The sequence below is a fragment of the Canis lupus genome, chromosome 20 (assembly GCF_048164855.1).
Source record: "Canis lupus baileyi chromosome 20, mCanLup2.hap1, whole genome shotgun sequence".
NCBI classification, from domain to species: domain Eukaryota; kingdom Metazoa; phylum Chordata; class Mammalia; order Carnivora; family Canidae; genus Canis; species Canis lupus.
Window position 1 is genome coordinate 38,423,333 of NC_132857.1, and position 12,241 is coordinate 38,435,573.

At 35.9% G+C, this 12,241-nt stretch overlaps 1 long non-coding RNA gene across 1 annotated transcript in view; it reads right to left on the reverse strand.

The window, feature by feature from the left end:
- Positions 1–8,964, reverse strand: part of LOC140611880 (uncharacterized) — a 224,129-nt gene extending 215,165 nt beyond the window's left edge. Inside the window, exon 1 of the long non-coding RNA XR_012013154.1 lies at positions 8,839–8,964. This is a non-coding gene — a long non-coding RNA (uncharacterized lncRNA). The remainder of the gene's footprint in view (positions 1–8,838) is intronic.
- Between the last annotated feature and the right edge of the window lie 3,277 nt (positions 8,965–12,241).

Sequence of the window (12,241 nt, forward strand, 5' to 3'; positions counted from 1 at the left end):
AATGAGTCACAAATTCCTAACCTAAGCTTCTCAACATACTGTACATTTAATTCCTCCAAAGAGCCTTACATTTTCTTCCACTTCATCAATCTCAGATTACTTCACTTCATTGAAAAGATTTAAGTCATTAAGCACAAAAAAATTTAAATTCCCCTGCTCAATGTTACATACTTTACACACTAAAAACATCCTGCAGTCACAAAGGATCAAGTAGCACCTTCATTTGAAAGCCAGTCCCTCCACATGTGTCCTTAATCCTGACACTTTCTGTCTCCCAGAGATTAAGTTGTATTGATTAGTATTGCAACCGGTTTTTTACCTTTAATTTCTCCCTCTGACATCTTTCCTCTGTTAGTCATGCTTAAAACTCATTCAAAAAAACTAAATTCTCCTTTCCCTTCTATACCATGTGGTCTGCAAGGTATTGTTTTATCCTCTTCTCTTCTCACTTACACATCACAAAGAAAAAAAACTACCCTGTCATGTCACCTGAATTTACTTCTCAACTTATGATAGGGATAGTTTCTATTCTTAGAAAAGAACTGACATTTTTCTTAACATAATTGAATGGCCAAATCTAATATTTTTCCATCCTTATATTAATAAAATTTGCTGTTATGTTTGGCATCACTAATCACTCCCTTCTTGAAAAAGTGTCCACTTTCCTCTAATGGCTGCTTCTAAGTTACTCTTGGGAATTAGCGTACCTTAGTTTTCCATGGATTTCTGTGTTTAAGTCATTGCTTTTATCATCCATCATACTTCAGCAGTTTAGGTGATCACTTCTACTCTCTCATAACTTCAACTTGCTCTTGAATGCTGATGACTCATAGATCCATATCTCCTATCTGTCTTCTCCTCACCAAGCTTCAGTTATGCTCTCTCACTGCCTGATGGTCAATTACCTCTGAATGCCCTACAAGTACTTCACATTGTCCACAATTCAAGATGGAATTGATTTTCTTCCCCTCTGGGCTCCTACTTCATACATCAGTCAAGAGTGCCACCATTAATCAGTCTCCATCTCAGAATTACCCTTGACTACTCATCCCCCTCCCTCAAAATTGATTCATCAACATTCTTTATTAGTTAAAATCCAATCAGGAGACAGAAACTACACAGCAATTTGAAATGGGAAACATTACTGTAAAGAATTATCAACTATATCAGAAGAATAAAAGGCAAGGATAACTCAAAAAAAAAAAAAAAACGGGGCTGAGGGAGAATATCCAAGAAAAAAACAAACTTGGAAATAGTTTTTTCCTAAAGACTGAGTTTCAGACCTTGTTGGAAAAGGTAGGGTGGCAACTCATCAGTTGGTCAAAAAATTCTGTGGCTTGAATTTTTGGGCCAGAGCTCTTCGCAGTTTCCACGAAAACAGCAAACACCTGTCTAGGTGGTAAGAATCGTGGCTGAGATTTTCAAGCAGGAAACCTGTAGGGTGCAAGTGACTATTCTCATGGAAAAAATCACCACAAGGGTCATGGCTTTAGTTGCTGATTAATGGCTGGGCAGTGTGAGACCTGAGGTATATGGGGTCAGTATTGGGTGTTTCTTGACATATCTATGGGATTCAGGTTGACCAAGATACATAGATGGACAGATAGTGAGAGTCAAGGCCTCAGGAGCATACACTGAATACATAGCCCAAGGCCTGGGGAGCACAGTGTCCTTATTAGCAATACTGTAGTAAGGTGGTAACCAGGCCAGAAATGGAGCTGTAAACTTACCAAGGGACTGTATACTCTGGGTGTGCAGCTGCATGACAGGAGAAAGAAGAAGCCAAGAGAAGCAAACTGAAACTCAGAAGAGAAATACTCTCCTCTTTCAGTTTCCTTCCTATCCCCTCTACTTCCTATGCTTAACATTATGTTCACTATAAAGGAAAACTGTGAATAGGCTCCAACTCTATTATTACAGAACAGGTAATAAAGGATGAATTTGGCGCTGTGAGGCAACACATACCTTAAGTGCAAATAACTGTCAAATGTATATTGTTTTAAGTGTATCTTTACTTTGGATATTAATACCCTTTCTTCTATCACTATCATTATTTAAACTTTTACCACCACCTAGATTTAAAATCTATTCTCTCCTGATACAACTAAATGACCTACTCAAATGGGAATTCCAAATCACTGTTCTTAGAAATCTACAAAATAATACTCATCATTCATAAATGAACACCAAACATATTCATCCAGCAACTAAGCTCCTTCGTCTATTTTTGAAGCCATATCTCTTAGCATTCATTGGCTATGTTTGTCATTTTGTGCATAACAAAAAATGAAACCAATTTTTAGTGGCATTGTAACATAAGAATTGTTTTTCCCTCAAGTGTATGTGGGTTGTCTGGTGTTGTTTGATAAAATGGTGGGCATAGATAGGTGGCTTTTAGCAGTTATTTGAGGCCAGGTACACTCCCAAAATTTCTTTTTCCAACAAGAGGCCAATGAGAACATATTGAACTCATAAGGGCAGAGATGCGAGAGAGAATATCAAATTGTACAAGCCCATTTTTAAGTTCCTATGTCCATCTCATGACATCCTTTCTTCAGCAGGTCATAAAATAAATCTAAAATCAAAGACCTAGGAAATGTAAGTCTCCCATGAATGGCAGCAGTGGGAGGGAGAACATATTACTGAAAAACATAATCTATATACCACCCCTTGCATTACTTCCCACCATTAGTCATTTGCTAAAATGATATTCTGATTAGTAATATATAAGATGCCTTCCCATGCCGAAAATTCCAAAAAAGCAAAACCATCTAGGATTTTAGTTAATACCTATGTATTTGCATTGCTAAATGTATGATTTGTTATGGCTTCTGAGGTGGTGGAAATAACTTACAGGCCTGTCAATGATTTCCTGTTGTTTATTGATCTCAGTTCAAGAACTTCTGTTATAGAAAGTACCAATCAAATTTATTCTTTCATGGCATCATGTTGTCCTTTGGATAAATTATTTATCTTTTAAATCTCTAGTGCTTTCTGCATGCTTGTCACATTCATGATGCCAACTGTAATAGCCATTCGCCCTTTCTCTTTTTACTCCATATGTCTCCTCTGGAAGCTCCTGAGCTCTGCTCAGAATCAGGAATTCTCCTTTGCACACCTTCCTCATTCTCTCTTCTCCATCTGTCTTTGGCTAGCTGGGTCCATGCACTTCATAATCCAACTCATACATTCATAAATGCTTATACATTCTTGCTGTAAAAGGACCAGGGACTTAATTACTATAAAATATTCATACTCACTGTGCTACTTTCTGGCTAATTACTGCTTACTAATAGCTACTGAAAAGAATTGTCCTTATGCAAGAAACCTAGAAGAACGGACTCTTAAAAAATTAAACAGGACTTGAAATGTTGGATTAAATATTAATTTGCCATTTTGCACAAATATAATTTAGCCAGAAAAAATGAAGAAGAGCAAATGGAAGTAAAGATAAAAATCGTGAAGGAAACAGAATAAAAAAAGTACAGTATCCTGACAAAAGAGTTTAGAAAGATGCTTCCTGGTCTAGGCCTAGGAAGATAAAAGACGAACACTTTTATGAGACCCATCAAGAGACCTATCAAGAATTCTCTTTGATGATGAAAATCTGTATCATTTTGTCTTTTGGCCAGCTACAATCTGTCCTAAGGAGTTCTCGCTCCACATTCTCATCTATCCCTTCTGTGAAAGAAGGATCATTCATTCTATTTTGGTCTTGCTCCAAGAAAACTGCAACAGTGTTAAATGGTGATGCCTGAAAAATGGTAGGGAGACTAATTCAAATTGGAGTTCCTAGGGCCAGAACAGACATTGGATAAATGGGAACAATAAAGAAGATTTATAATCATTGTCAATCAGTTGTATTTCTTAGCACCTACTGTGTCAAGAGCCACGAGAAAGGTTATACAAGGTTAACATCCTTCCTCAACATGTTTAGATTCTCTTTTAATATGTAACTGGGTCTTAATAATTTAATAAAACTTGTCCTTTTTTCTGGTATACTCAAGGTACAAAAAGGCTCAGAAAATTTTAGAATGAGTTCACCCCACTAGCCTTTAGCTGATGCTTGCTCTGAGACTCTCCTTATCTAGTAACTAGTTCAGGGTCTTAGAAGGCAAAGGCCCCTATTGTATAGTCATCTCAATTCACCACCTTCTCAGCAGATTCTGCCTAAAAAAAAAAAAAAAAAAAAAAAAAAAAAAAAATCCGGAGTCTGCTAAAACCACAAGTGTAAACAAATAAAATAGTTTGTGAAAGTACATAAAGTTGCCTTATATTGCACTCAACTTCCTTATATCATTCTTCATGAAATTACAAATTACATGGGGGCTGGGAGTATAAATCGCCTGATCTGACCTATGATACAAAATAGGAGATTTATACCTCTTTTTATATGTAAATATTATATAGAAATACATTGTCATGATTTATTTATAAAAGATTTCTTAGTGGTAGTGATTTTCAATTACTAAATTAAATTTTACATTAACACATTTTTGGCAGTTTTATGATATATCCAAATGATAAGTTTCACTTAACCGAAATTATACATTTTTTAGCACAGTCTGGATTTTGTAACAAAAGATTGTCAGATGAATGCTGATACCTGAGTATCATCAAGATTAAAAAAAAGAAAAGAAAGGAACATTGAAGTATTGAAGCCATTGAATATAATAAATGTATCCTTTCTCTACTGCAGGAAGGTACATATCATAAACTAAAAGATCCTGGCAAACTTGAATCTTCATTCTGGCAGTGAGAATATGCTATCTTTTAATAAGTAAGTAAATACACATTCAATCTAGTTTATAGATTTTTATTGAATATTTATTAAGAAAGTGAATAAAATATATAGAATAGCATATAATACCAATCCTGTAATTGCGTGTTTCTGTGTATGAAAATCATGTTTTGGGGTAGAAAAGGTTCTAGGAAAATTCCATATGACTTATTAATACCCTTAAGAAATAGGCAGGAATATTTGATTTTCCTGTGATAAATACATGTTACTGCTAATTAACGTAGATGAAACAAAAACTATTCCTATCAAACACTGTCTCTAACTTCAAATGCCAGACATCATCAGTCCTTTGACTTTTATCTTCTTTACATAAGATATTTGAAATTGCTAAGTTTATTTGTTCAAAGTGCAAAAGCTTTGGGATAAGAAGAAAAAGTATACAATAAATACAAAACTTTTCATAGCAACTTGAAAAGATTAAATTAAAATGGAAACATCTTGCATAACTGAAATTTTATACCCATTGAGCAACACCTTCTCATTTTCCTTTCTTTTTTTTTTATTTTCTTTTTTTTTTTCATTTTCCTTTCTTCTTTAGCCCTGGCTACCAAAAAAAAAAAAAAAAGAAAAAAAAACAACAAAAAACAAAACAAAACAAAACAAAAAAACAAAAACAAAAACAAAAAAAAACCAGAAAAATCCATACAAAACTGGTCAGCTAAACTGCCAGTACTAATTTACTTCTTTTTCTCCAACACTAAGATAAGATACCAAATAAATTCTATCTAAAGGGTCACCTGAGTGGTTCCATGGTTGAGCGTCTTTCTTTGGCTCAGCGTGTGATTCCAGGTTGGGCGATCAAGTCCCACATCAGGGTCCTTGCATGGAGCCTGCTTCTCTCTCTGCCTATATCTCTGCCTCTCTCTGTGTCTCTCATGAATAAATAAATAGAATCTTTAAAAAATTCTGTCTAAAAACAAGCTTTATCCTCAAGAAGCTTTAAATCTGGTAATTAAAGCCTCAAGTAGTAAGTGCAATGATATCCATAATAACAAGAAAAACTACAGACACTTAAAAGTGTATTCAGCAGGCTCTGTTTTTGGTTAGAGCATAGAACACAATGCAAATTCCACAATGTGAAAAAATTAATATATCATGAGAAAGTAGGTTTTATATCAGAAATTCAAAGGTTGATACAACATTCAAAAATCAGTCATTGTAATTCACCATTTGAACAGAATGTAGTATAAAACATGTGATCATAATTGATACAAAAGAATAGAAGGAAACTTTCTTAATCTGATGGAGGAGATAGACCAAAATCCTAAATTAATATCATACTTAGTGGTAAAATATTAAAGTCTTTTCCATAGAGGTTTTTCCCTCAAAAAATCCATTTCACAAGAATTCCTATTTTGGATTCAGCATCTAGGGAATTGAAACTCACAGATACAAATAAGTCAATTAAGATTCTTTCTTAAGATATTAGAAAATAGGGCAGCCCAGGTGGCTCAGCGGTTTAGCGCCACCTTCAGCCCAGGGCCTGGTCCTGGAGGCTCAGGATCCAGTCCCATGTCAGGCTCCCTGCATGGAACTTGCTTCTCCCTCTGCTTGTGTCTCTGCCTCTCTTTCTGTGTCTCTCATGAATAAATAAATAAAATCTTTAAAAAAAAGATATTAGAAAATAAACAATATAATCACAATGATATGGGATATTAGAACTAAAAAGAAATATTAAAGTTAAAGAACTAAAAAAGAAATATTAAAGTTAAAGAAATTAAAAGGAATAAATATTTGAAGCCCTGTGTGCTGTATAGTATCCTCTTCCTCCAAGGATTATATGCCTCCAAGGAGTATATACCATCAGGTGCTGTGTATTAAGTCATCTCACTGTTTAAGGGAGAGGATTATTTATTCACCAACAGGTTGAATAGGAAGTGTTCAGAACACTTAAAATACAGATTTAAAAATATATATGTAAATACTAACAAATGCAATCCAAGAAAGCATCACCACCAACTATAACCTACTACAACCAATGTAGACTTATTCTGACAATACAAGGTATCTTCATATGAAGAAATGAATTCATATATTATCTAAGTAGATACCTCATATCATTGGATTCTGATGACATTTTATACACACACACAGAGTGCCTAGTGTTGAAGTTTTGTGTGTATATATGTTTAGGTAAGTTTTTATAATAAGAAGGGAGTTTTGAAAAAAACACATATTGGGCCGGCAATGAGAATGCTGGCATGGGAGTGGGAGATGATAAGCATTGACAATACACATATTAAAGTACATTATTGCACTTGTTATAACAAGCATTCGTTCATGTATAATTAAAAAGTGAAATTTACTTTTAAAAATTAAAAATTAACATAAAGAACAAAGTTAACAAAGCCCAACAGAGAAGATTTGATCAATACAATTAAAATTGTTTTTTTTTTCTTTTTGAGAAGAAAAATGTTTGTAGAGTATTATTAATTAAAAAAGGGGGCAGCCCTGGTGGCGCAGCGGTTTAGCGCCACCTGCAGCCCGGGGAGTGATCCTGGAGACCCAGGACGGAGTTCCGCATCAGGCTCCCTGCATGGACCCTGCTTCTCCCTCTGTCTGTGTCTCTGCCTCTCTCTTTGCTCTCTCTGAATGAATAAGTAAATAAATCTTTTTAAAAAATAAAAATAAAAATAAATAAAAAATAATTAAAAAAGGGAGATAAGACTTCCAGGGAAGATGGTGGAGTAGGAAGATCCTAAGCTCACCTCATCACACAGTTACACCCACATCAGTGTAAATAACCCAGAAAACCACTGAAGACTGCAAACCAGACTCTTCACAGCTAAATGTAGGAAAGAGGACACATGAAAGAAAGCAGGAAGGACATAGATGTAGTTGGCAGCTTTACAAACCTCGGGGCAGTCCCCAGGAGGGAAGGATGACCTAGGCTCAAAGAGAAGAGAGCGAGCAAACTCTCACACCAGGGAGGCTACATGAAGAAGATGTATCCCTATAACATCTGGCTTTGAAAACTAGAGGAGCCTGGGATGCCTGGGTGGCTCAGCAGTTGAGCATCTACCTTTGGCTTAGGGCATTATCCTGGAGTCCCAGGATAGAGTTCCACATCAGGCTTCCTGCCCGGAGCCTGCTTCTCCCTCTGCCTATGTCTCTGCCTCTCTCTCTCTCTCTCTCTCATGAATAAATAAAACCTTTAAAAAATAATAAAACTAGAGGGGCTGAATTTATTAAGTTCTTACAATCAGCAGGACTTAACACCTGGAACTTTGAAACTCAATGGGCCTAGCTCTGGAAGAACCAAGAGAGTGAGAAGAAACTGAGTCCTTGCCCTTAAAGAGATGGCAAAATAAACACCCCACTATGATGCAGCATAGAAGCAGCAGTTTGAAAAATACCTGGGGTAAATAGGATGAGAATTTGTTGATTAATCTTAGAGCATGTGCTGGAGGAGCAGGCATCTCTCAGGAGACATCTCTAGGAACAAAGGACCTGGTGAGTGCCATTTCCCTCCTGCCACAACCAGCATCCAAATACACAGACACCTGTAGGAACCAGCACATGGAGAATACTCTCCATCTAACTTACTAATAGCATGCCTTACTCCCACATTCTTCTGAGGACAACCCTGGACAGCTGGGCCTTGTCTCTAGGTCCTCCCAGGCAGACCCCCCCCAAAAAAATGTTTTTGCTAACTGCACACCTGTCCCATTCTCTTCTGTAGATCAGTCTCCTTCAACTATCCCCACCCCACTTCAGTTCCAGGCAGGTGCAGAGCTCCTCCCACCAGCCAAGGCAGACCTTGGGACCTGCCAAGGTCTGGTCTGATTATAGTCTCTGTACACTGATGATAGTTACTCAAGGAAAGACAACACAGGGAAATCACTCTGTAGCTCAGTGCTACTGCATCTCTGACAATCACCTAATCTGACTTATGTTAAGCCCAAGATGGCCCCAGACTGGCCCACTAACACCACAGGGACCAAGCCCTGCCCACAACAGGCAAAGAGAGTCATTGCAAACCACCAGTCTGAAGGGAGAAGTGACTCAGCCACAAGATCAGGGTGCACACAACTTACAAAGGAGGCACTTCTGAACTGCTGAATTACAGTGAACAGGGGACACTGCACTGCAAGGTACTACAGGACGTATTCTCCATAAGGCCACTACTTTCAAGCATAGAAGATGTAGTTGATTTTCCTAAAAGACAGAAACAGACACTGAAAGTTAGACAAATGAGGAGACAGAGGACTATCTCCCTAAAGGAAAAAAATAGGAGGAAATCAAAGTAATAGAACTAAACAAAATGAGGTAAGTAATATGTTTAATAGAGAATTTGAAGTAATGGTCATAAAGACACTCACTGCACTGGAGAAAAGAGTATGGAACCTTGGTAAAATCCTCAATAAAGAGATAAAACCCAAAAAGAATGGCCCAAAGTTGAAGAACTCAGCAATAAAAAATTAAAAATACACTAGATGTAATGGGTAGCAGACTACAGGAAGCATAGGAATGGATCAGTGACCTGGAAGACAAAGTAATGGACAGCAATTAAACAAAACAACAGAAAAGACAAAGATAATAATAAAAAAATGAAAATAAATTAAGGAAACATAACAACATCATCAAGCATAATAATATTGACATTATGGGGATCTCTGGAGAAGACAGAAAAGGGGCAGAGAATGTACTTGAAGAAATAAATAGCTATAAACTTCCCTAATCTGGGGAAGGAAATCTGTATGCTGCCTACGTGAGACTCATTTCAGACGTAAAGACACATGTAGATTAAAAGTGAAGGGAAGGAAAAGCATTTGTCACACAAACGGAAGTGAAAAGAAAACTGGGTTAGCAGTAGTTATACTGGACAAAATAAACTTTAAAACAAAGACTATAACAAGAGAAAAAGAAGGACACTAAAAAATGATAAAGGGAACAATCCAACAAGAAGATAAAACAATTATAAATATTTATGCAACAAATACAGGAGCACCTGAATCCATAAGGCAACCATTAATAGACATAAAGAAAAAAAATTACATTAATACAATAATAGTGGGAAACTTTAACACCCGCTTACATAAACAGATGAGTCATCCAGTCTGAAGACCCAAAAGGAAAGTGTAGCTTTGGATGACACATTGGACCAGATAGACCTGAAAGATCTATTCAAAACATTCCATCTTAAATCAGCAGAATACACATTCTGCACATGGAACATTACACAGGATAGATCACATGTTAGGCCACAAAACAAGTCTCAACAAATTAATCAGCAATGGAACTGAATCAGTAATCAAAAAACTCTCAGCAGATAAAAGTCCAGGACCAAACAAACTCACAGGTGAATTCTATCAAACATTTAAAGAAGAGCTAATACTTAAAATTCTCAAACTATTCCAAAAGAATAGAAGAGAAAGGACAGCTTCAAAATCATTCTATCAGGCCACCATTACCCTGATACTAAACACAGATAAAGACACTAAACAAAGAAACAAAAAAAAACTACAGACAAATATCTCTGATGAATATAGATGCAAAAATCATCAAGAAAATAATAAAAAATTGAGTTCAACAATACACTAAGAAAATTATTCATCACGATCAAGTGGGATTTAATCCTGGGATACAAGAGGGATTCAATGTTTGCAAATCAACAAACATCACACATCACATCAACATGAGGAAGGATAAAACCCATATGATCCTTTCAATAGATGCAGAAAAAGCATTTGACAAAATATAACACCCATTCAAAATAAAAACCCTCAACAAAATACATTCAGAGAAAACATACAACATAATAAAGGCCTATATGAAAAACTTATGTTCACATATTCAATGGGGAAAAACTGAGAGCTTTTCCTCTAAGATCAGGACAAGACAAAGATGTCCATTCTCACTACTTCTATTCAACATAGTACTGAAGTCCTAGCTTCAGCAATCAGACAAGGAAAACTAATAAAAATAATCCAGTTAAGTGAAGAAGTAAAATTTTTGCTATTTGAAGATGACATGATACTATATATAGAAACCCCTAAGTAATACATCAAAAAATTGCTAGAACTGATAAATGATAAATGAATAACTGATAATGAATCTAGTAATGTTGCTGGATACTGAATCAATAAGATAAATCTATTGCACTTCTATGCACTAACAATGAAGCAGAAAGAAAAATTAAGAAAACAATCTCATTTACAATTGTATCAAAAAAGGTAAAATACCTAGGGGTAAACTTAACCAAGGAGGTGAAAGACATGTACTCTGAAAACTATAAAACACTGATGAAAGAAATCAGAGATGACAGAAACAAATGGAAAGGTATTCCATGCTTGTGGATTGGGAGACCAAATATTGTTAAAATATCCATACCACACAAAGTAATCTACAGATTTAATGCAATTCCCATCAAAATACTAATGGCATTTTTTCATGGAACTAAAACAAATCTAAAATTTTCATGAAGCCATAGAAGACCCTGAATAGACAAAACAATCTTTAAAAAAAGGAATTAAACTAGGGGTATCATAATCCCAGATTTCAAGACAAAATACAAAGTTGTGGTAATCAAAACAGTATGATACTAGTACAAAAACAGACACATAGGTCAATGGAACAGAATAAGGAGGTCAGAAATCCATGAATATATAGTCAATTAATCTTTGACAAAGGAAGCAAGAATATGAAATGGAGAAATGACTGTCTCTTCAACAAATGTTGGGAACACCAGATAGCTACAAGCAAAAGAATGAAACTGGACCATGCTCTTACACCATACACAAAAATAAAATCAAAATGGATTAAAGACCTAAATGTAAGACCTGAAACCATAGAAATGCTAGAAGAGAGCACAGGCAATAACTTCTCTGACATTGCCATAGAAACTTATTTTTTGATATATCTCCTGAGATGAGGGCAACTTAAGTAAAAATAAGCTATTGAGATTACCTCAGAATAATAAGTTTCTGCAGGGACACCTGGGTGGTTCAGCAGTTGGGCGCTTGTCTTCAGTTCAAGTCTGATCCCGGGATGTGGGATGGAGTCTCACATCAGGCTCCCTGTGAGAAGCGTGCTTCTCCCTCTGCCTATGTCTCTGCCTCTCTCTTTCAGTCTGTGTCTCTCATGAATAAATAGATCTTTTTTAAAAAAGTTCCTGCACAGTGAAGGAAACCATCAACAAAACTAAAAGACAACCTACTGAATTGGAGAAGATATTTTCAAATGACATAGTCAATGAAAGATTAGTATCTAAAATATATAAAGACCTTATACAACTCAACACCAAAGAAAACCCAAGGAATCCAATCAAAAAATGGACAGAAGACATGAACAAACATTTTTTTCCATAGAAGACATCTTGATGGCCAATGGAGCCATGAAAAAATGCTAAACATCACTTATCATCAGAGAAAGAAAGAAACTGGGATGAGAAAGATGAAGTTGTTTTCACCTTGTGTAATAGAATGTGCTTCTACAGAT